Consider the following 24,252-nt stretch of genomic DNA (forward strand, 5'->3'; position numbering starts at 1 on the left):
GCATAGGATAGAACTTCTGGTGAAATTCCAATTTCAATCGCTTATAATTCCAAGATCTCATGTCATCACATAGCCTATACCATGTCATTGCATCTCCCTTCAAAGATAAAGGGAATACCTTCCTTTTGACAACATCATCGGGAATACCTACAAGCTTAAATAATCCACAAACTTCATAAGATAAGGTGTAAGTCGGGATGTAAAGTTCCGTCTCCTGCAAAAGGATTAGCTAGCAGTTTTTCTATCATACCCGAAGGAATCTCAAAGTGAATATTTTCATAAAGTTCAGTAGGTTGAGGAACATCTCTTTGCTCCTCTGGTTGGGGTGAAGATACCCCAAACAAGCCACTCAAAGGATTAGATTCCATCGTTACAAGTAGCAGAAAATTTCAGCACACTATATAATTGTTTCCTTACCAAGTTCCACTCACCAAGAGCGCTACGCTCCCCGACAACGGCGCCAGAAAAGAGTCTTAATGACCCACAAGTATAGGGGATCTATCGTAGTCCTTTCGATAAGTAAGAGTGTCGAACCCAATGAGGAGCAGAAGGAAATGATAAGCGGTTTTCAGTAAGGTTTTCTCTGCAAGCACTGAAATAGTAGGTGATAGATAGTTTTTGTGATAAGATAAATAGTAACGAGCAAAAGTAAATAAGGTGCAGCAAGGTTTCCCAATCCTTTATGTAGCAAAGGATAAGCCTGGACAAATTCTAATAATAATGAAGGAGCTCCCGAGGACACATTGGGAATTATCGTCAAGCTAGTTTCATCACGTTCATAAGATTCTCATTCGGTACTTTGATAATTTGATATGTGGGTAGACCGACACTTGGGTACTACCCTAACTTGGACAAGAATCCCACTTATTATTAACCCCTATTGCAAGCGTCTGCAACTACAAAAAGGAGTATTAAGGTAAACCTAACCACAGCATTAAACATATGGGTCCATATGAACCCCTAATGAAGCAACTCATAAACTAGGGTTTAAGCTTCTGTCACTCTAGCAACCCATCATCTACTTATTACTTCCCTATGCCTTCCTCTAGGCCCAAATAATGGTGAAGTGTCATGTAGTCGATGTTCACATAACACCACTAGAGGAGAGACAACATACATCCCATCAAAATATCGAACGAATACCAAATTCACATAACTACTAATAGCAAGACTTCACCCATGTCCTCAGGAACTAAAGTAATTACTCACAAAGCATAAGCATGTTCATAATCAGAGGTGTAATAATATGCATTAAGGATCTAAACATATAATCTTCCACCAAGTAAACCAATAAGTATCAACTACAAGGAGTAATCAACACTACTAGCAACCCACAGGTACCAATTTGTGGTTTTGGATACAAGATTGGATACAAGAGACGAACTAGGGTTTGAGAGGAGATGGTGCTGGTGAAGATGTTGATGGAGATTGACCCCCTCCCAATGAGAGGATCATTGGTGATGACGTTGGTGATGATTTCTCCCTCTCGGAGGGAAGTGTCCCCGGCAGAACAGCTCCGCCAGAGCCCTAGATTGATTCCGCCAAGGTTCCGCCTCGTGGCGGCGGAGTTTCGTCTCATAAGCTTTTCCACGAATTTTTCCAGGACAAAACCCTTCATATAGTAGAAGATGGTCGTCGGAGGCCCACCAGGGGGCCCAGGAGATAGGGGACGCGCCCTATAGGGGGGGCACCCCCTGTCTCCTGGACAGGGTGTGGGCCCCCTGGCCTATTTCTTTCGCTCATAAATTCTTAATAAATCCAAAAGGTGGTTTCGTGGAGTTTCAGGACTTTTGGAGTTGTGCAGAATAGGTTTCCAACGTTTGCTCCTTTTTCAGCCAGAATTCCAGCTGCCGGCATTCCCCCTCTTCATGGTAAACCTTGTAAAATAATAGAGAATAGCCATAAGTATTGAGATATAATGTGTAATAACAGCCCATAATGCAATAAATATTGATATAAAAGCATGATGCAAAATGGACGTATCAGCAATCTACTTCAGTAAATAGGACATTGAATCCAAATTCAGCTAGTCTAGATACAAAAAGTAAATTATAGCCAAGAGATTCAACGAGCATAACATTTTGTATGGAGCTGTCATGTGAGATGGCCACCTTACCAAGGCCAACCACCTTACCCTTTGAGTTATCACCAAAAGTGACATAGTTTCGAGGGCCTTCGTTTTCAGCAAGCTCACGAAACATATCCTTGTCTCCGGTCATGTGATCGGTACATCCACTATCAAGAACCCATTCTTTTCCTCCAACCATGTAGCCGTGAAGATTTGCCATAAGACCAAAGTGTCTCATAGGCTCATCAAGATCAAAGTCACTATCATCATCCTCATCATAGTATCCATGTTCAACATCGTCTTGCAATTGATCATTTCCTAGAGAGAGTGATTCATTAGATATATGATTTTGACAATGTTCATCTCTATGAATTCTAATGACTTCGGAAATGATATTGCTAATGATTCCAACATCTCCTTTGGCACGCATAAGGTCACAAAGCTCAAATAGGCAATCACCAAACTTAGGATCATTGGAATTCATCTTATTAAAAGCAATAGACTAGTGAAGAATTGATAACCCACAAGTATAGGGGATCAATTGTAGCCTCTTTCGATAAGTAAGAGTGTCGAACCCAATGAGGAGCTAAAGGTAGAACAAATAGTCCCTCAAGTTCTATCGACCACCGATACAACTCTATGCACGGTTAACGTTCTCTTTACCTAAAACAAGTATGAAACTAGAAGGACTTTGTAGGTGTTGTTGGATAGAACTGCAGGATAATAAAAGGCACGTGAATAAAAAGTAGGGCTGTTTAGATAAAGAAGCAATAAAGTAAATGTAGTGAGTGTGGAAAAGTGGTGGTAGGAGTTGTGAGATTGTCCCTAAGCAATTGACTACTTTACTAGACCGATAGCAAGTTTTATGTGGGAGAGGCATAAGCTAACATACTTTTTCTTCTTGGATCATATGCACTTAGGATTGGAACTCTAGCAAGCATCCGCATCTACTAAAGATCATTAAGGTAAAACCCAACCATAGCATTAAAGCATCAAGTCCCCTTTATCCCATACGCCACAACCCCCTTACTCGGGTTTATGCTTCTGTCACTCAAGCAACCCACTATAAGAGAATCATGAATGTATTGCAACACCCTACAGCGGGAATCCCTCACGCTTGCGTGACACGGAGGGCACAATAGGACAACAACATAACCATATGCAAATTAAACCAATCATAGCAATTCATCAATCACCGGTAAGACAACAAAAATCTACTCAGACATCATAGGATGGCAACACAACATTGAATAATAATATGAAGCATAAAACACCATGTTCAAGTAGGGGGTACAGCGGGTTTCGCGAGAGTGGACCGCTGAATATAGATGGGGGAAGGTGATGGAGATGTTGGTGAATATGGCGGCGGTGTTGGTGTAGATCGCGGTGATGATGATGGCCCCCGGCAGCGTTCCAGCGCCACCGGAAGCAAGGGGGAGAGAGCCCCCCTTCTTCTTCTTCTTCCTTGACCTCCTACATAGATGGGAGAAGGGTTTCCCCTCTGGTCCTTGGCTCCCATGGTGTGGGAGGGGAGAGAGCCCCTCCGAGATTGGATCTGTCTCTCTGTCTCTCTCTGTTTCTGCGTTCTTGATTCTGCCCTTTCACTGTTTCTTAAATTCCCGGAGATCCGTAACTCTGATTGGGTTGTCCTTTGGACACGATTTCTATCCATATATTGGCTTTCTTGCGGCGAAAGAAGGGAACCAACCGCCTTACGGGGTGGGCACGAGGGCCCAGGGCGCGCCCCCTGCCTCGTGGCCCCCTCGGGCATCGTCTCGCGTTGATTATTCTTCCCAAAATGCATAAATATTCCAAAAAAAATCTCCGTCCATTTTTATTCCGTTTGGACTCCGTTTGATATGGGTTTTCTGCGAAACAAAAAACATGCAACAAACAGGAACTGGCACTGGGCACTGGATCAATATGTTAGTCCCAAAAATAGTATAAAAAGTTGCCAAAAGTATATGAAAGTTGTAGAATATTGGCATGGAACAATCAAAAATTATAGATACGACGGAGACGTATCAGCATCCCCAAGCTTAATTCTTGCTCGTCCTCGAGTAGGTAAATGATAAAAAAAGATAATTTTTGATGTGGAATTCTACCTGGCATAATCTTGATCATGTATCTAATCATGGCATGAATATTAAGACATGAGTGATTCAAAGCAATGATCTATCATTTGATATAAAAACAATAATACTTTGAGCGTACTAATAAAGCAATCATGTCTTTTCAAAACAACATGGCCAAAGAAAGTTATCCCTACAAAATCATATAGTCTGGGTATGCTCCATCTTCATCACACAAAATATTCAAATCATGCACAACCCCGATGACAAGCCAAGCAATTGTTTCATACGTTTGACATTCTCAAACCTTTTCAACTTTCACGCAATACATGAGCATGAGCCATGGATATAGCACTATAGGTGGAATGGAGTATGATGGTGGAGGTTGTGTGGAGAAGACAAAAAGGGAGAAAGTATCACATCGACACGGCTAATCAACGGCTATGGAGATGCCCATCAATTGATGTCAATGTGAGGAGTAGGGATTGCCATGCAATGGATGCACTAAGAGCTATAAGTGTATGAAAGCTCAAACTGGAAACTAAGTGGGTGTGCATCCAACTTGCTTGCTCATGAAGACCTCGGGCATTTGAGGAAGCCCATCATCGGAATATACAAGCCAAGTTCTATAATGAAAATTCCCACTAGTATATGAAAGTGATAACTCAAGAGACTCTCTATATGAAGAACATGGTGCAATCTAAAGCACAAGTGTGGTAAAAGGATAGTAACATTTTCCCTTTTCTTTTTTTTCTTTTTTTGGGCGGGCTTCTTTGGCCCCCCTTTTTTATTTAGGCTTCTTTGGCCTCTCTTTTTTTATGGGGCAATGCTCTATAATGATGATCATCACACTTTTATTTACGTACAACTCGATATTACAACTCGATACTAGAACAAAGATATGACTCTATATGAATGCCTCCGGCGGTGTACCGAGATGTGCAATGATCTAGCATAGCAAATATATGACTCTATATGAATGCTTCCGGCGGTGAACCGGGATGTGCAATGATCTAGCGTAGCAATGACATCAAAAAAACGGACAAGCCATGAAAACATCATGCTAGCTATCTTACGATCATGCAAGGCAATATGACAGTGAATGCTCAAGTCATGTATATGATGATGATGGTGGTTGCATGGCAATATATCTCAGCATGGCTATGGAAATGCCATGATAGGTAGGTATGGTGGCTGTTTTGAGGAAGATATAAGCTTATGTGTGATAGAGTGTATCGTATCACGGGGTTTGGATGCACCGGCGAAGTTTGCACCAACTCTCTAGGTGAGAAAGGGCAATGCACGGTACCGAAGAGGCTAGCAATGATGGAGAGGTGAGAGTGCGTATAATCCATGGACTCAACATTAGTCATAAAGAACTCACATACTTATTGCAAAAATCTATTAGTCATTGAAACAAAGTACTACGCGCATGCTCCTAGGGGGATAGATTGGTAGGAAGACCATCGCTCGTCCCCGACCGCCACTCATAAGGAAGACATTCAATAAATACCTCATGCTCCAACTTCATTACACAACGATTCACCATACGTGCATGCTACGGGAATCACAAACTTCAACACAAGTATTTCTACAATCCACAACTACCCACTAGCATGACTCTAATATCACCATCTTTATATCGCAAAACTATTGCAAGGAATCAAACATATCATATTTAGCGATCTACAAGTTTATGTAGGATTTTATGACTAACCATGTGAATGACCAATTCCTGTCATCTCTCTAAATAGATAAAAGTGAAGCAAGAGAGTTTAATTCTTTCTCCAAAATATATGCCCACACTCTAACAAATATAAGTGAAGCAAAAGAGCATTCTACAAATGGTGGTTTTCTATGTGAAGAGAAACACGCAATCCAAAGTTCAAATGATATAAAAATGAAAACTAAATGCAAAAGATGCTCAGAGACTTGCACATATCGCATGAACGAAACGAATCCGAAAACATACCGATACTTGTTGAAGAAAGAGGGGATGCCTTCCGGGGCATCCCCAAGCTTAGACGCTTGAGTCTCCTTGAATATTTACTTGGGGTGCCTTGGGCATCCCCAAGCTTGATCTCTTGCCTCTCTTCCTTTTCCTCATATCGAGACCTCCTCGATCAAACACTTCATCCACACAAAACTTCTACAGAAAACTCGGTAAGACCCGTTTGTATAATAAAGCAAATCACTACTCTAGGTACTGTTGAAAACCAATTCACATTTTGTTTTTGCATTGTGTCTACTGTAATATAACTTTTCCATGGCTTAATCCACTGATATAAATTGATAGTTTCATCAAAACAAGTAAACTATGCACCAAAAACAGAATCTGTCAAAAACAAAACAGTCTGTAGCAATCTGAACATTCATCATACTTATGGTACCCCCAAAATTCTACCAAAATTAGTAAAAATAAAAAATTGGTACAACAAGATAGTGAAAAAGGAATAATAACCATTTTATGTTCCAGTAAAAAATGTAAAATTGCACACTACAGCCAAAGTTTCTGTCCTGCACCGCACAAACCAACAAGCATCGTAAACATCCTAAAGGCAAACCTTGGCACATTATTTTTATAATACAATGGAATTTTACAAGGGGATAAATATTTTTGATGAAAAGTTTCTGTAATTAAGATTCACAAAGTTTCTGTGAGCATGAACAAAGTTCAAGGAGCTCTCCCACTTCAACAATGCTTGTCTTTCTCACTTTCACTTTCCTTTTTGAGAAGTTTTGGGTTCCCCTCTTTATTTTTTTGTTTTTAAACTATATGAAAGCACTCAACAGAAATAAATGACTCTTTAAAACTTCCGGGTTGTCTCCCTGGCAGGGCTTTCTTTAAATCCATTAAGCTAGGCATATAGTGCTCAAGTAATGAATCCACCCGGATCCCAAGGTATATCAAAGCCAATTTTAATTAACAATGATTTGTAATTTACTAGTGAGCACAAAGTAACATATATCAAGCAACAATGAAGTCTAACTCTCTTCCTATGCATCGGCATGTCATAAAAGAATAATTCATGCACACCAAGTAAAGGCCAATTGTAACGCCCCGAGACCGATGCTCTAGTTGCCTTCCTTTTATTTTAGTTGTTGCCGTGTGGTTATTGTGTTTGTTGCATTATCACAATTGTTTTGCATATTTCATTCCTCTATGTTGATGCAATGATCATGATGAGTGCCATTGCCATATTTTGCTTCTTGCATCATGTTCATATCTTATTATATTGTTTGTGCCACCTTTGTTTGTTTGCCACGTTCATATCACTTTGTTATATGCTATATGTTGTGATATTGCATTTGTCATTGTTGTTGCATTTGCATCATGATCATATTTGTAGTGTGCATATTTATCATGTGCATATTTGTTGTATGTTTGTCATCTTTTTGAACTCCTTCTCCTCATCTTCCTTGCTGTTCCAACTTTCCCTTCCAGCTAAACCATCATCAAGCGCAACACCCCATCACTAGCTTCTTCCTTTCAATTGTCACACATTTATTGCAAGTGGCATTTTCTTGTCCCAGTAAAATGTTCATTTATTTTTTGTAAATCCTACACCATGTCAACAACCTCTCTATCAAATTTTATTCTCAATTGGTCTTGATTTGGTTGGGTTCAAAAATGGCTCAAGTTTGAATTTAATTCAAACTTGAATATTTTTATATCCTTAAAAATGTCCAAAGCAATTTATTAAAATTCTTCACAAATTCTGGACTCCGAATATATTCTCATATCTCTCTCACGCCTTCCCTTTATCTCTGAGATTTTCTCTCTTATTTTCTGTTTGAGGAAATTGAGAAAAGAAACAACAGAGGGGGAGAGAGAGTTCCAGCTGAGGCCTAGCTCCTCTCCGCGCAGTGCCGCAGCCCACCTACCCCTTCGATCCAGCCCACCAGCACCATTCCCCTATTCATCGTCTTCCCCTTGTACGACAGGTCATCCAGGATGTCCACATCGACCTCCTGAGTGATTTGACGGCCGGAGAGCTCCCCTAGGACCCTATATAACATCCTCCGGTGCCCTAGTCTTCATCCTCCCTCCATTTCCCCCTTATCTTCCTCCTGCCGCCGCCAGGTAAGGCACCGAGCTTCACGCAAACGCCATGGCCAAGAAAAGGGCGAGCTCCTCTACGACTTGACCAGCTCGGCCCGTCCTTCTTCTTCCGCGGGGCGCAACGCCCGCGTCTCCATCTTCTTCCTCGACCTCGCAAGCGTCCATTCGAGCCCGGATAGACCTCCCCCTCGACGTCTTCTTCCCCTGCTTCCTCTGCTTCATGGACCCCGAGCACCATCGCCACGATCAGCACGTCTTCCCGCCGGCCACGACCACCCTCGACCTTGTACAACTCCAGCAGCACCCCCACGCTGATGATTCGCTCCTCTTAGCCCTCCTCTCTCGTGCGTTTCATTTCCATAGACTTGTATAGACAAGCAGGAACTCACGGTCGCCATGAGCGCCATGGCGTGAGTTTGAGTTTGTGTTTGTGCCACTGCTTCTGCTTGCTAATCGCACACACCGCCGTCTACACACACACACACACAGCCTCCATGCTCGCGTCCTTGCCAGTTTCCTCGCACGCCCGCGCACCCGCGCCGCCTTGCCGCGTTTTTCTTCCCTGCCACTGCGCGCGTCCGCATGCCCGAGCCAAGCAACGCTCGAGCTCAAGCGCCCCGCATCCCTCCTCTGGAGCGCGCCAAATTCCCCTTACAAACCCGCATGCCCGCCACTGCTCAGCCGCCCTCGCCGTCATCGCGTTTGCTCGCCGGCAACCATGGCCGAAGCGAGGCTCAGCCTTGCACTAGCCCCGCCTTGTGCATCCACGCCCGCACCCTCGCATGCTCGCACACACGCATCACAACCCATCGCCCTGTATCCTCCATCCAGGGAGCAGCAGCTCCGTGCAGCTCCATGAGATGGCCGGCCCTTGCTTCCCGAGCACGTCGGAAGGCAAGTCCGGTGAGGTGGCTCTGCCTCCTCTGCTTCTTTGCACGCACACGCGTCCTCTGCACATGTGCGCCCCATAGCTTCTACACTCACCTATTTCCGCACCCCTGCCTTCAGCCTGTGGTCGCGACGGTCGCCGTCTTGCTCACCGGCGTCGTCACCCAGTTCCTCTATGATCCACGAAGAAGGAGGCCTGGCCTTTGATTTGGTTCAAGTTTAGCCACGCCCTTGATATGCACAATCATGCAGCAGCATCGCACTGGTCAGAGCTCTGCTCTTCTATCCAGGAGGTTCAAGGTTCGATCCCCGGTTCTCCAGATTCTTTTTAGTCCCTGCTTTTCTGTTTTAATTCGAGCACACACACCCATAGCCGGTTGGGCCCGATTCCACTTCTGGGCCGCTGCACTCTAATGCTTCGGGCCCGTGCATATTTTTTCCCAGTCTGTGTACTTTAGCATTTTCCAATGCATTTTTATTTACGGAAAATGCCCCTATTTTGCATTGTTAATAACTAAATATCCATGCATCCAAATAGATCATGTCATATATGTAAAATGCTCAGTTTTTCTTGTACTTTCATAATCTGCAATTGTCATCCATGTTTAACATGTTAAACTTGTTGTTTGCATTATTTTGCATGAATGACATGCTAAAATGGTTTATTTCATAACTAAATAACCGTAGCTCGGAATTAAATCTTCTTTATATGTAAATGGGGTAGAAGAATGCATAGATTAACTTGCTGCATTTTATTTTGCTGTTTAACAACATTAAAATTGTGTATAGGGCAGAACAGTACCAAATTCGAAATATGCATATGAGGATTTTCCGAAATTGTTGTTTGTTGTTCTGGCCTCATTTAAACTTGCCTAGATAGGTTGTTTTATTATGCTTCACCTCTTTTCATGTTAATCAACATTTAATTTTGTTGGGTACCTAAATGGGAGCTAACTAAATAGTTGAATGTGGTGTTTCGTCAATATGCAACTCGTTGCGTATTGGGCTCCATTTAACTTGTAGTATTGTTTGTTGCACTTTGCCATGCCATGCCTCTTTAAACGAACATGCTTCATGCTTGTTTGTGCATCATGTCATGTTTATGCTTGTTTGTTTACTATGTTGTTTGCTTCTTTCCGGTTGTGCTCCTTGTCGTTAGTTCCTGTTTCGTTGCGATCGTGAGGATTCGTTCGTCTCCGCTTGGTTCGTCTTCGTGGCTTCATCTTCTTCATGGACTCATTCTTCTTCCTAGCGGGATTTCAGGCAAGATGACTGTCACCTTAGATGTCATTACTATCATTGCTATGCTAGTTGCTTTGCTCTATTGCTATGCTGCGTAACCCACCACTTGCTTATTAAGATCCCAAATTGCCATGAACCTCTAACCTTTGTCACCCCTTCTATCAAACCGTTGTTTGGCTATGTTACTGCTTTTGCTCAGCCCCTCTTATAGCGTTGCTAGTTGCAGGTGAAGATGAAGATTGCTCCATGTTGGATTATGTTTATGTTGGGATATCACAATATCTCTTATATTATTAATGCATCTATATACTTGGTAAAGGGTGGAAGGCTCAACCTTATGCCTGGTGTTTTGTTCCACTCTTGCCGCCTTAGTTTCTGTCATACCGGTATTATGTTCCCGGATTTTGCGTCCCTAACGCAGTTGGGTGATTTATGGGACCCCCCCCCCTCGACAGTTCGCTTTGAATAAAACTCCTCCAGCAAGGCCCAACATTGGTTTTACCTTTTGCCTACCACCTATTATTTTTCCCTTGGGAGTAATTAACCCGAGGGTCATCTTTATTTAGCCCCCCGGGGCCAATGCTTGTCTAAGTGTTGGTCCAAACTAGAGCACCATGCGGGACCGTCCCTTGGCAACTTGTGTTATGTTGGTACCTGTACGCTTAGCTTATCCGGTCGTGGCCTGAGACGAGATACGCGCGGCTACTATCAGGGTGTCGGCACGCCGGGAGGTCTTGCTGGTCTTGTTTTACCATTGTCGAAATGTCTTGTAACCGGGATTCCGAGACTAATCGGGTCATCCCGGGAGAAGGAATATCCTTCGTTGATCGTGAGAGCTTATCATGGGATAAGTTGGGACACCCCTGCAGGGTATAAACTTTCGAAAGCCGTGCCCGTGGTTATGTGGCATATGGGAATTTGTTAATATCCGGTTGTAGTAAACTTGAAGTAAACTCTTCTAAAATACACCAACCATGTGCGTAACCGTGAGTGTCTCTTTTCGGGATTGTTCAAGAGGAGAACATGGTTTTGGGTTATGTTTGACGTAAGTAGGAGTTCAGGATCACCTCTTGATCATTGCTAGCTTCACGACCGTTCCGTTGCTTCTCTTTTCGCTCTTATTTGCGTATGTTAGCCACCATATGTGCTTAGTCGCTGCTGCAACCTCACCACTTTACCCCTTCCTTTCCCTTTAAGCTTTGCTAGTCTTGATGCCCATGGTAATGGGATTTCTGAGTCCTCGTGGCTCACAGATTACTACAACAACAATTTCAGGTACAGGTTATGCGATGATCTTGACGCGAGAGCGATGTTTTCTTGTTTTGGAGTTCTTCTTCTGCTTCTTCTTCGATCAGGGGATAGGTTCCAGGCCGGCAGCCTGGGCTAGCAGGGTGGATGTCATTTGAGCTTCTGTTTGTGCTTCATCCGTAGTCGGATGTTGATGTTATGGATGATGTATTGATGTATTCTTGCGGCATTTGTATGCCTTGTATGTATCCCCCATCTATTATGTAATGTTGATGTAATGATATCCACCTTGCAAAAGCGTCTTCAAGATGCGCTTCTATCCTTGGTGGGACCTTCGAGTTCCTTTAGGATAGGGTCGCATCTTGGGCGTGACAAGTTGGTATGAGAGCATCGACCGACCATAGGAGCCCCCCTTGTTTTATCATGTAGTTTTGGCCGTTGTTGAGTCTAGAAGAAAACTTTTTTGGAGTCTAGTTATATCGGAGAGTAGGACTTCTTTTTACTCCTCAGCCCCTCCATCGCTCTGGTGAGGAATCTTGACGTAGGTGTTTTGAATTACTCCTCTTCCCTTTCAAATTTTTTCTTTAGGTTCACGCAGTTGGTTTTCCGATCGTTGGTTCTCAGCTCTTTTCATCCGGTGCATTTCTCGTCAAGTTGACTCGAGCCTCTTCATCTTTGCCAAGTTCAATCCTTAGTTGTTTTCTTTTTCCCACCCACCCACCCCTTTTCTTCTCGGAGTCGGAGTCCGTAATCGAGTATCCATCCTACTCGTGTGAAGCCTTTGCTTTCTTTCAACCGGTGTTTTCTCTTCAAGATATTTGTCAGTTTTTCCCCTTCCAAGTTGCATTTGTTTTCCCGCCCTCCCACCCCTTTTCTTCCCGGAGTCTGAGTCTCTTTCGACCATCAATTTCATCCATGCGGAGCCTCTTCACCTTTTTGTCAATTGTTTCAACCGGTGAATTCTCGTTTTGTTCAACATTCTTCATCTCTTTTTCTTCTCCGGTGGACTCAATTCAAAATTTTCGGGTTGATCATGTTCTTTTCCTTGGATCAAGTGTTTTCCCTATTCATTCGCCTCTCACCATTTAATCATTCCGGAGTGCAGAAGACATCTCAGGAGATTCGTCTGTGTTTGAATTAATTTGAGTTTCTCACCTCATTCAATTCATTCAGTCATTCCGGTGCATCATCTCTCTCTCCAACAATCCTCTCCAACGGTGTTTTCTTTTAGTGGGTGATACGTCCATTTTGCATCATGCTTTTATATCAATATTTATTGCATTATGGGCTGTTATTTCACGTTATGTCACAATACTTATGGCTATTCTCTCTTATTTTACAAGGTTTACATGAAGAGGGAGAATGCCGGCAGCTGGAATTCTGGGCTGGAAAAGGAGAAAATATTGGAGGCCTATTCTACGTAACTCCAAAAGTCCTGAAACTCCATGAAATATCTTAAAATAAATAAAGAAAAATTGTCGCCAAAGATGAAGGCCAGGGGGCCCACACCCTGCTCACGAGGGTGAGGGGCGCCCCTCCCTAGGGAGTGCCCCCCTACCTCGTGGGCCCCCTGGTGGCTCTCCGACACCCATCTTCTCCTATATGAAGTCTTTCGATGAGAAAAAAACAAGAAGCAACCTTTCGGGACGAGACTCCGCCGCCATGAGGTGGAACCTTGGCGGAACCAATCTAGGGCTCCTACGGAGCTGTTCTGCCCGGGACACTTCCCTCCGGGAGGGGGAAATCATCACCATCGTCATCACCAACGCTCCTCTCATCGGGAGAGGGAAATCTCCATCAACATCTTCACCAGCACCATCTCATCTCCAAACCCTAGTTCATCTCCTATATCCAATTCTTGTCTCCAAGTCCGAGATTGGTGCTAGTAGGTTGCTAGTAGTGTTGATTACTCCTTGTAGTTGATGCTAGTTGGTTTATTTGGTGGAAGATCATATGTTCAGATCCTTTATGAATATTATTACCCCTCTGATTATGAACATGATTATGCTTTGTGAGTAGTTACGTTTGTTCCTGAGGACAAGGGAGAAGTCTTGCTATTAGTAGTCATGTGAATTTGGTATTCGTTCGATATTTTGATAAGATGTATGTTGTCTAGCCTCTAGTGGTGTTATGTGAACGTCGACTACATAACACTTCACCATTATTTGGGCCTAGAGGAAGGCATTGGGAAGTAATAAGTAGATGATGGGTTACTAGAGTGACAGAAGCTTAAACCCTAGTTTATGTGTTGCTTCGTAAGGGGCTTATTTGGATCCATATGTTTCATGCTATGGTTAGGTTTACCTTAATACTTTTGTTGTAGTTGCGGATGCTTGCAATAGAGGTTAATCATAAGTGGGATCCTTGTTCAAGTAAGAACAGCACCCAAGCACCGGTCCACCCACATATCAAATTATCAAAGTACCGAACGCGAATCATATGAGCATGATGAAAACTAGCTTGACGATATTCCCATGTGTCCTCGGGAGCGCTTTTCCTATTATAAGAGTTTGTCCAGGCTTGTCCTTTGCTACAAAACTATCTATTACCACTTATTTCAATACTTGCAGAGAATACCTTGCTGAAAACTGCTTATCATTTCCTTCTGCTCCTCGTTGGGTTCGACACTCTTACTTATCGAAAGGACTACAATAGATCCCCTATACTTGTGGGTCGTCAAGACTCTTTTCTGGCGCCGTTGCCGGGGAGTGAAGCGCCTTTGGTAGGTGGAATTTGGTAAGGAAAAATTAATTTAGTGTGCTGAAATTTTCTGTCACTTGTTACTATGGAAAGTAATTCTCTGAGGGGCTTGTTCGAGGTATCTTCACCCCGTCCAGTAGAGCAAAGAGTTGCTCCTCAACCTACTGAACCTACTGAACCTATTGAAAATGAAACTCCTTTTGAGATTCCTTCGAGTGTGATGGAAAAACTGCTAGCTAACACTTTTACAGGAGATGGGACAAAGCCTCCTGATGAACATCTATGCTATGTGGATGACGTTTGTGGACTATTTAAGCTTGCTGGTATACTCGATGATGTTGTTAAGAAGAAGGCCTTCCCTTTATATTTGAAGGGAGACGCATTGACATGGTACAGGCTATGTGATGATATGAGATCATGGAACTATAAAAGATTGAAATTGGAATTTCATCAAAAGTATTACCCTATGCATCTTGTTCATCGTGATCGCAATTATATACATATAATTTTTGTCCTCATGAAGGAGAAAGCATCGCTCAAGCTTGGGGGAGGCTTAAATCAATGTTATATTCATGCCCCAATCATGAGCTCCCAAGAGAAGTAATTATTCAAAGTTTCTATGCTCGGCTTTCTGATAACAATCGCACCATGCTCGATACTTCTTGTGCTGGCTCTTTTCTGATGAAGACTATTGAATTTAAATGGAATTTATTTGATAGAATTAAACACAACTCTGAAGATTGGGACCTCGACGAAGGTAAGGAGTCAGGTATGACACCTAAGTTTGATTGTGTTAAATCTTTTATGGATATCAATATTTTCCGTAAGTTTAGCACTAAATATGGACTTAACTCTGAGATAGTAGCTTCTTTCTGTGAATCCTTTGCTACTTATGTTGATCTCCCCAAGGAGAAGTGGTTTAAATATCATCCTCCCATAGAAGTAAAAGTAGATGCACCTATTAAAGTTGAAGAAAAGACTGTCACTTATAATGATCCTATTGTTCCCACTTCTTATGTTGAGAAACCGCCTTTCCCTTTTAGAATGAAGGATCATGCTAAAGCTTCAACTGTTGTTCGTAAAAGCAATATTAGAACTTATACACCTCCTGAGAAAGTCAAAGTAGGACCCAATATTGCTATTGTTAAAGATCTCTTGTCTGATAATATCGATGGACATGTTATTCAATTCCAGGGTGAAACTGCTAGAATTGCTAAATCTTGTGCTAGAGATAAACATAGACCTGTGGTAGGCGTGCCTGTTATTTCTGTTAAAATAGGGGATCATTGTTATCATGGCTTATGTGATATGGGTGCTAGTGCTAGTGTAATACCCATTGACTTATACAGAGAAATTATGCATGATATTGCACCTGCTGAGTTAGAAGAAATTGATGTCACAATTAAACTTGCTAATAGAGATACTATTTCTCCAGTGGGAATTGTTAGAGATGTTGAAGTCTTGTGTGGAAAAACTAAATATCCCGATGATTTCCTTGTTCTTGGTTCTCCACAAGATAGCTTTTGTCCCATTATATTTGGTAGACCCTTCTTGAATACTATTAATGCTAAGATAGACCGCGAAAAGAATGTTGTTACTATTGGCTTGGATGATATGGTTCATGAGTTTAATTTCTCTAAATTTAGTAAACAATATCGTGAGGAAGAATCGCCTAGTAAGGATGAGATTATTGGTCTTGCTTCTATTGCTGTACCTCCTAGCGATCCTTTAGAACAATATTTGCTAGACCATGAAAATGATATGTTCATGAATGAAAGAAGGGAAATAGATGAAGTATTCTTTAAACAGGAACCTATCCTGCAACAGAATTTGCCTGTTGAAATCCTAGGGGATCCTCCTCCACCCAAGGGTCATCCCGTGTTTGAGCTTAAACCGTTGCCTGACAATCTTAAATATGCTTATCTTGATGAAAAGAAAATATATCCTCTTATTATTAGTGCTAACCTTTCAGAACATGAAGAAGAAAGATTATTGAAAACTCTGAAGAAGCACCGTGCCGCTATTGGGTATACACTTGATGATCTTAAGGGCATTAGTCCCACTCTATGTCAACATAAAATAAATTTGGAAGCGGATGCCAAACTAGTTTGTGATCCTCAACGACGTTTGAATCCTGAAATGAAAGAAGTGGTAAGAAAAGAAACACTCAAGCTTCTGGAGGCAGGTATAATTTATCCCGTTGCTGATAGTCAGTGGGTAAGTCCTGTCCATTGTGTCCCTAAGAAGGGAGGTATTACTGTTGTCCCTAACGATAAAGATGAATTGATCCCGCAAAGAATTATCACAGGCTATAGGATGGTAATTGATTTCCGCAAATTAAATAAAGCTACTAAGAAAGATCATTACCCCTTACCTTTTATTGATCAAATGCTAGAAAGATTATGCAAACATACACATTATTGCTTTCTAGATGGTTATTCTGGTTTCTCTCAAATACCCATGTCGGCTAAAGATCAGTCAAAGACTACTTTTACATGCCCTTTTGGTACTTTTGCTTATAGACGTATGCCTTTTGGTTTATGTAATGCACCTGCTACCGTTCAAAGATGCATGATGGCTATATTCTCTGAATTTTGTGAAAAAAATTGTGAGGTTTTCATGGACGATTTTTCCGTCTATGGTTCCTCTTTTGATGATTGCTTGAGCAGTCTTGATCGAGTTTTGCAGAGATGTGAAGAAACTAATCTTGTCTTGAACTGGGAAAAGTGCCACATTATGGTTAATGAAGGTATTGTTTTGGGGCACAAAGTTTCTGAAAGAGGTATTGAAGTCGATAAAGAAAAAGTTGATGCTATTGAAAAGATGCCATGTCCCAAGGACATCACAGGTATAAGAAGTTTCCTTGGTCACGCCGGATTTTATAGGAGGTTCATTAAGGACTTCTCAAAAATTTCTCGGCCTATGACTAATTTATTACAAAAAGATGTACCATTTGTCTTTGATGATGATTGTGTAGAAGCATTTGAAAAACTTAAGAAAGCATTAGTCTCCGCACCTGTTGTTCAGCCACCGGATTGGAATTTACCTTTTGAAATTATGTGTGATGCTAGTGATTATGCTGTAGGTGTTGTTCTAGGGCAAAGAGTTGATAAGAAACTAAATGTTATCCATTATGCTAGTAAGACTCTAGACAATGCTCAAAGAAACTATGCTACTACCGAAAAGGAACTTTTAGCAGTTGTATTTGCTTGTGATAAATTCAAACCCTATATTGTTGATTCTAAAGTAACTATTCACACTGATCATGCTGCTATTAAATATCTTATGGAAAAGAAAGATGCAAAACCTAGACTTATTAGATGGGTTCTCTTGATGCAAGAATTTGATTTGCATATTCTTGATAGAAAAGGAGCTGAGAACCCCGTTACAGACAACTTATCTAGGTTAGAGAATGTTCTTGATGACCCACTACCTATTGATGATAGCTTCCCTGATGAGCAATTAAATGTCATAAGCACTTCTCGTAGCACTCCATGGTATGCTGATTATGCTAATTATATTGTCGCTAAATTTATACCACCTAGCTTCACATACCAACAAAAGAAAAAGTTTTTCTATGACTTGCGACATTCCTTTTGGGATGACCCACATCTTTATAAAGAAGGAGTAGATGGTGTCATTAGACATTGTGTACCTGAGCATGAACAGGAACAGATCCTATGCAAGTGTCACTCCGAAGCTTATGGAGGACACCATGCTGGAGATAGAACTGCACATAAGGTATTGCAATCTGGTTTTTATTGGCCTACTCTCTTCAAGGATGCCCGTAAGTTTGTCTTGTCTTGTGATGAATGTCAAAGAATTGGTAATATTAGTAGATGTCAAGAAATGCCTATGAATTATTCGCTTGTTATTGAACCATTTGATGTTTGGGGCTTTGATTATATGGGACCTTTTCCTGCCTCTAATGGTTACACACATATTTTAGTTGCTGTTGATTACGTTACTAAGTGGTAGAAGCTATTCCAACTAGTAGTGCTGATCATAACACTTCTATTAAAATGCTTAAAGAAATTATTTTTCCGAGGTTTGGAGTCCCTAGATATCTTATGACTGATGGTGGTTCACATTTTATTCATGGTGCTTTCCGTAAGATGCTTGCTAAGTATGACGTTAATCATAGGATTGCATCTCCTTATCACCCGCAGTCTAGTGGTCAAGTAGAATTGAGCAATAGAGAGCTCAAATTAATTTTGCAAAAGACTGTTAATAGGTCTAGAAAGAATTGGTCCAAGAAACTGGACGACATATTATGGGCCTATAGAACTGCATATAAAAATCCTATGGGTATGTCTCCGTATAAAATGGTTTATGGAAAAGCATGTCACTTACCTCTCGAACTAGAACATAAGGCATATTGGGCTATTAAAGAGCTCAACTATGATTTCAAATTGCCGGTGAGAAGAGGTTATTTGATATTAGCTCCCTTGATGAATGGAGAACCCAAGCTTATGAAAATACCAAGTTGTTTAAAGAAAAAGTTAAAACATGGCATGACAAAAGGATACAAAAGCGTGAGTTTAATGTAGGTGATCATGTATTGCTATACAACTCTCGTTTAAGATTTTTTGCAGGAAAACTTCTCTCTAAATGGGAAGGTCCCTACGTTATCGAGGAGGTCTATCGTTCCGGTGCCATAAAAATCAACAACTTCGAAGGCATAAATCCGAAGGTGGTAAACGGTCAAAGGATCAAACACTATATCTCAGGTAATCCTATAAATGTTGAAACCAATATTATTGAAACTGTCACCCCGGAGGAATACATAAGGGACACTTTCTAGACCGTTTCAGACTCCAAAAAGGAATAGGTATGTGGTACGGTAAGTAAACCGACTCCAAAACAATTTTTAAGGCAATATTACTCCGTCTTGGAATATTTAGAAAAATAGAAAAATAAGTGGCAGTCCGGGAAGGACACGAGGCCTCCACGAGGGTGGAGGGTGCGCCCTACCCCCCTGGGCACGCCCCCCTACCTCGTGAGCACCTCGTGTGCTCTCCAGACTCCGTTTTCTTGTATGATATGTATTTTGGTCGGTAAAAATTCATTATATATACTCCCGAAGGTTTTGACTATCATATTACGAAAATCTCCCCTGTTCTTGTCTCGAGCTGTTTTTCTGACAGGTCTAGATCATCATGACTATCCCAAGTGCTTCCAAGGACAAGTTTTTCGAGAAGGTGATCAACCCTTACCTCGCGGAGGTGCTGCGACACCCTCAAACCATTGAGTTGCGTGATGGGTTGCTGCACATCCGCGATGTTGAGGGACCCAAGGGAACCGAAAGCATGGAGTCGAGGCTCGAAGCAATGGAGCAACAAGTTTTCAAATGCCAGGGGATGGTGTGGAATCAACGCTAGCCACAAGATGCTCGCGGAGTTCACCAACAACTACGAGCCGGATGCCAAGAACACCGAGGAGGCAATCTTTAAGCTACAAGAGAAGATCGAGCACCTCCAAGCCCAAATTTATGATCTGCAAAATCAAAACTGTGAGTATGAATATAGATTCAAAAGGATGAGTTTGGCTGCAGATTTTGAGGATTCCAAAGACTCTATCATCCTTGTATGATGGTGAGCCTATGCCATGGAAGTTGGACGACAAGCCTGCATCTTCGACAACACCTCCACCACCACCAACAAAGAAGGAGACATAATCACATGGTATGGACACTCCCCTTGGCAACTGCCAAGCTTGGGGGAGGTGCCCTGGTATCGTATCACCCTCACAACTCCTATACTTACCGTTTTTCTTACTTTGATCCTATTAGTAGTATCTTGATTTAGTAGAATAAAGTCATGGCATGATCTAGTTTTGAGCTTTGCTTTATGATCCTTCTTTGTAATCGAGTCCATGAGCTATATAATAAAGATTAGTGTTGAGTCAAGGGCTTGATTATTTTGCCATGATCTTGGGTGAATAGAAGAAAAGAATAAAAAGAATCAAAAAGTCCATATTGATCTTATTGAAAGTAATGACTTCACATAGAGAGAGTATGATGATTAAAAGTTGTTGGGAGTTGGCAAATATAGCTTTGGTCATCGTTGCAATTAATAGGAAGTAATAAGGAAAGAGAGGTTTCACATATAGATATATTATCATTGACATCTTTTATGATTGGGAGCACTCATTAAAATATGACATGCTAAAGAGTTGAGGCTGGACAAGGAAGACAACATAATGAGTTATGTTTTCTTATATCCGAGATAAAGTATGTTGTCATGGATCCTCTAACGTGTTGAGCTTGCCTTTCCCCCTCATGCTAGCCAAATTCTTAGCACCAAGTAGAAATACTACTTGTGCTTCCAAATACCCTTAAACCAGTTTTGCCATGAGAGTCCACCATATCTACCTATGGATTGAGTAAGATCCTTCAAGTAAGTTGTCATCGGTGCAAGAAATAAAAATTGCTCTCTAAATATGCATGACTTATTAGTGAGGAGAAAATAAGCTTTGTACGAACTTGTTGTGGACGTAATAAAAGCGACGAACTGCATAATAAAGGTCCATATACAAGGGGCAATATAAAGTGATGTTCTTTTGCATTAAGATTTTGTGCATCAACCCCAAACGCGCATGACAACCTCTGCTTCCCTCCGCGAAGGGCCTATCTTTTACTATTATCCTCTACCTTATGCAAGAGTCATGGTGATCTTCACCTTTTTTTTCATTTTATCCTTTGGCAAGCTCAGCATGTTGGAAAGAGTATGATATATATATCTAATTGGATGTAGGGGAGCATGAATTGTTATTGTTGACATTACCCTTGAGGTAAAAGGTTGTGGGGCAAAACTATAAGCCCCTATCTTTCTTTGTGTCCGATTAAAACTCTGTAACCACAAGTATCGCATGAGTTTTAGCAATTATGAAGGACTAAGTGATAGTTGAGTATGTGGACTTGCTTTTAAGCTCTGACATAGACTCTTTCCGATGTTATGATAAATTGCAATTGTTTCAATGACTGAGACTATAATTTGTTGGTGCTCAATAAGGTTTCTGATTCATACTTTTTGCTTTGTGAAAAGATCATCACTTGAACATAAGTAAACATATGACAAAATCTTTATATGTTGCTATTATGGAAATAATCATGATGCCTACATGCCCGTATCTTATTTTTTTATCGACGCCTCTACCTCTAAACATGAGGACATATTTATTGTTATCGGCTTTTCGCTTGAGGACAAGCGAGGTCTAAGCTTGGGGGAGTTGATATGTCCATTTTGCATCATGCTTTTATATCAATATTTATTGCATTATGGGCTGTTATTTCACGTTATGTCACAATACTTATGGCTATTCTCTCTTATTTTACAAGGTTTACATGAAGAGGGAGAATGCCGGCAGCTGGAATTCTGGGCTGGAAAAGAAGCAAATATTGGAGGCCTATTCTGCGTAACTCCAAAAGTCCTGAAACTCCACGGAATATCTTAAAATAAATAAATAAAAAACGTCGCCAAAGATGAAGGCCAGGGGGCCCACACCCTACTCACGAGGGTGTTGGAAATATGCCCTAGAGGCAATAATAAATTGATTATTATTATATTTCCTTGTTCATGATAATCGTTTATTATCCATGCTAGAATTGTATTGATAGGAAACTCAGATACATGTGTGGATACATAGACAACACCATGTCCCTAGTAAGCCTCTAGTTGACTAGCTCGTTGATCAATAGATGGTTACGGTTTCCTGACCATGGACATTGGATGTCGTTGATAACGGGATCACATCATTAGGAGAATGATGTGATGGACAAGACCCAATCCTAAGCCTAGCACAAGATCATGTAGTTCGTATGCTAAAGCTTTTCTAATGTCAAGTATCATTTCCTTAGACCATGAGATTGTGCAACTCCCGAATACCGTAGGAGTGCTTTGGGTGTGCCAAACATCACAACGTAACTGGGTGGCTATAAAGGTACACTACGGGTATCTCTGAAAGTGTCTGTTGGGTTGGCACGAATCGAGATTGGGATTTTGTCACTCCGTGTAAACGGAGAGGTATCTCTGGGCCCACTCGGTAGGACATCATCATAATGTGCACAATGTGACCAAGGGGTTGATCACGGGATGATGTGTTACGGAACGAGTAAAGAGACTTGCCGGTAACGAGATTGAACAAGGTATCGGTATACCGACGATCGAATCTCGGGCAAGTACCATACCGCTAGACAAAGGGAATTGTATACGGGATTGATTGAGTCCTTGACATCGTGGTTCATCCGATGAGATCATCGTGGAACATGTGGGAGCCAACATGGGTATCCAGATCCCGCTGTTGGTTATTGACCGGAGAACATCTCGGTCATGACTACATGTCTCCCGAACCCGTAGGGTCTACACACTTAAGGTTCGATGACGCTAGGGTTATAAAGGAAGTTTGTATGTGGTTACCGAATGTTGTTCGGAGTCCCGGATGAGATCCCGGACGTCACGAGGAGTTCCGGAATGGTCCGGAGGTAAAGATTTGTATATAGGAAGTCCTGTTTCGGCCATCGGGACAAGTTTCGGGGTCATCGGTATTGTACCGGGACCACCGGAAGGGTCCCGGGGGCCCACCGGGTGGGGCCACCTGCCCCGGGGGGCCACATGGGCTGTAGGGGATGCGCCTTGGCCTACATGGGCCAAGGGCACCAGCCCCTAGAGGCCCATGCGCCAAGATATAGAAAAAAGGGGAGAGTCCTAAAGGGGGAAGGCACCTCCGAGGTGCCTTGGGGAGGATGGACTCCTCCCCCCCTCTTAGCCGCACCCCTTTCTTGGAGGAAGGGGCAAGGCTGCGCCTCCCCCCTCTCCCCTGCCCCTATATATAGTGGAGGGGAGGGAGGGCATCCATACCTGAGCCCTTGGCGCCTCCCTCCCTCCCGTGACACCTCCTCCTGTCCCGTAGGTGCTTGGCGAAGTCCTGCATGATTGCCACGCTCCTCCATCACCACCATGCCGTTGTGCTGCTGCTGGATGGAGTCTTCCTCAACCTCTCCCTCTCTCCTTGCTGGATCAAGGCGTGGGAGACATCGTCGAGCTGTACGTGTGTTGAACGCGGAGGTGCCGTCCGTTCGGCACTAGGATCATCGGTGATCTGAATCACGACGAGTACGACTCCATCAACCCCGTTCACTTGAACGCTTCCGCTTAGCGATCTACAAGGGTATGTAGATGCACTCTCCTTCCCCTCGTTGCTAGTCTCTCCATAGATAGATCTTGGTGACACGTAGGAAAATTTTGAATTTCTGCTACGTTCCCCAACAGTGGCATCATGAGCTAGGTCTATTGCGTAGATTCTTTGCACGAGTAGAACACAAAGTAGTTGTGGGCGTCGATATTGTTCAATATGCTTGCCGTTACTAGTCTTATCTTGATTCGGCGGCATCGTGGGATGAAGCGGCCCGGACCAACCTTACACGTACGCTTACGTGAGACCGGTTCCACCGACAAACATGCACTAGTTGCATAAGGTGGCTGGCGGGTGTCTGTCTCTCCCACTTTAGTCGGATCGGATTCGATGAAAAGGGTCCTTATGAAGGGTAAATAGCAATTGGCCTATCACGTTGTGGTTCATGCGTAGGTAAGAAACGTTCTTGCTAGAAACCCATAGCAGCCACGTAAAACATGCAAACAACAATTAGAGGACGTCTAACTTGTTTTTGCAGGGTATGCTATGTGATGTGATATGGCCAAAAAGGATGTGATGAATGATATATGTGATGTATGAGATTGATCATGTTCTTGTAATAGGAATCACGACTTGCATGTCGATGAGTATGACAACCGGCAGGAGCCATAGGAGTTGTCTTTATTTATTTGTGACCTGCGTGTCAACTTAAACGTCATGTAATTACTTTACTTTATTGCTAACCGTTAGCCATAGTAGTAGAAGTAATAGTTGGCGAGGCAATTTCATGAAGACACGATGATGGAGATCATGATGATGGAGATCATGGTGTCATGCCA

The sequence above is a fragment of the Triticum dicoccoides genome, chromosome 2B (genome assembly GCF_002162155.2).
Source record: "Triticum dicoccoides isolate Atlit2015 ecotype Zavitan chromosome 2B, WEW_v2.0, whole genome shotgun sequence".
NCBI classification, from domain to species: Eukaryota; Viridiplantae; Streptophyta; class Magnoliopsida; order Poales; family Poaceae; genus Triticum; species Triticum dicoccoides.